This window comes from Theropithecus gelada, chromosome 16 (assembly GCF_003255815.1).
Source record: "Theropithecus gelada isolate Dixy chromosome 16, Tgel_1.0, whole genome shotgun sequence".
In the NCBI taxonomy this organism is placed as follows: domain Eukaryota; kingdom Metazoa; phylum Chordata; class Mammalia; order Primates; family Cercopithecidae; genus Theropithecus; species Theropithecus gelada.
Genome location: NC_037684.1, coordinates 55,698,200 through 55,700,549, shown reverse-complemented (window position 1 = coordinate 55,700,549; position 2,350 = coordinate 55,698,200).

Below are 2,350 nucleotides of genomic sequence, written 5' to 3'. Positions count from 1 at the left end.
GCCGGGCGCGGTGGCTCAAGCCTGTAATCCCAGCACTTTGGGAGGCCGAGACGGGCGGATCACGAGGTCAGGAGATCGAGACCATCCCAACTAACCCGGTGAAACCCCGTCTCTACTAAAAAATACAAAAAACTAGCTGGGCGAGGTGGCGAGCGCCTGTAGTCCCAGCTACTCGGGAGGCTGAGGCAGGAGAATGGCGTAAACCTGGGAGGCGGAGCTTGCAGTGAGCCGAGATCACGCCACTGCACTCCAGCCTGGGCGACAGAGCGAGACTCCGTCTCAAAAAAAAAAAAAAAAAAAAAAAGACATTAAACGAAACTAAGGAGAAAAATGGCATGTATTAAACATTCTGGGTAAATCAGAGCCATGTCACACTGACCTCACCCTTAGCCACCAGCTGCCTGCCCCGTGGAGCCAGGCTCATCACTGTCTGTCATCTGAGCGAGGGCACCGAGCATGATGAATAATACATTTTTGTTTTTTTGGTTAAAAATAGCTTGAAATATTTACTTCAGTTTAATCTGTTCATTTTTAAACCACAGCAAAACCAAAGTTGTGCAGAGAGAGTGAGCTGGGAGGTTAGGGGGCCTCAATCCTACTTCACAGGACCCAGTCCACATGTGGCTCAATCCTGCTCCATAAAGACCCTGGTCACAAGCCGTGGCCCACCCCACATGGCCTAGTAACACAGAACAACCCTCAAATCAGCCCAGAAGCTCCTGGTACTGGGTGTGCCCCCCGCAGCCCTTGGCACCACCATAAACCCCACTTGGAGATACAATGGGGGCCACTGCCAGGCACACAAATGGTCCCAAAGGAGGATGGCCTCCCCCTCCTCTGCCCACTGGTCTGGATCCCACCTCCCAGGGGTGGGCACCGGGGGTTCTGTCCAAGGGAGGGGGCTCTGCCCATGATGACTGGGAGGTGGCATCGTGCCCACCCTGGCATGCACAGCGCCCACACACAGGAAGTGGCGTGGCAGCGACAGCCCCTGGGTGTGAGGCCCCCCATGCCCCTGGTGTCCTCGCTGAGATCTCAGACTGGAGAAGCAGGTACTGGAAGCGGACTTAGCCAGTCCACACACCTCCCGGCAGGGAGGGAAGATTATGGGAATCGAGGTCTTCCGGGTGCACCTGTGCCACCCCCACGCAACTTGGGGTAGGCGCCTGGCATCCCTGGGCACCTTTGGGTGCAGCAAAGCCGCCCAGAGGCAGCAGGATCAATTTCTAGGCCCTGGATTTGGGCGCCAACTTGCTGTGTGCCAATAGCACCCCCTGGTGGTCACTTCAGTCTGCACAGACGCTCGTGCTTTTGTGCCACCAGATCAGCCAGGCCGGCAAAGGGGCCCTGCCATTGGTCCGGTCTCTGGACTGGTTTCTGGGAAGAACTGAGAACCCATGGCTGGCCCTTTAGCGATTCCTGAGACCTCCTGACCCTCCTCCTCCAACCTGCTCTGCCTCCATCTTCAGATCTGTGACATTGGGATGTTGCACACGGTGTCCGAACGGCAACCCGCGTCCTCTTTCAGCCGAGAGTCTGGCAGGTGGGCTGAGGCCGGGCCAGGGGCTGTACCTGGGCCACCCCCGCAAGCTTCCTCCCTCCCTCAGTCCAGCTTCACGGCCGGCCCCAGCCCTGGAGGCCCATTGTGAGTGTACATGTTTGTGTGTGAGAGCATGCACTCACGCGTGTGCAGGGGTGTGGGGGGTGTGGTATGTGCATGCACAGGTGTGTTTGTGTGTATGTGGGAGTGGGCAGCAGTGACCTCAGAGACTCCTTCCAGCAGATGCCTTGGTCACAGGGTCCCAGCCCGGCGTGGTTGCTGCTCTACACACATCTGCTGGATTGAAGTAAACAGGAAGAGTCCGTTAATAATAGAACTTGGGGTGTGGAGCAGCTGGCCCCAAAGGCAGGAGCTACAAAGTGAGAGGACGTAAAAGCAGATGCTGACTGAAGTCAGGTTTGGGGTGGATAATAGGGGACAGGTCATTCATGTTCTCTGCTTGCCTGTGTTTTCCACAGCTTCTAAAATGAACTTGAGTTACCTGGAAATAAGAAGCTCAACAATCGTAACATTCTCGGCTGCCAGCAACTCCGGCCTGGATTGAGCCCTGGAGAAGCCTCGAGGGTGGGCCGAGGAGGTCACCCGTCCAGTCCTCCTGGGCAGACCCAGTGGCTGGGGCAGAGGCCTCTGAGGTGCCAGGTGTGCCGGGCCCCATAACGGTGCACCTGCCACCAGCGCTGGTGAGATGGGCATCACCCAGGGAGGTGCAGAGAAGCGGGCAGGGCCCAGGCAGTGCAGCCAGGACTGACACACAGCCCCGACACCTGGCCATCATCAGGAACTGTCAGC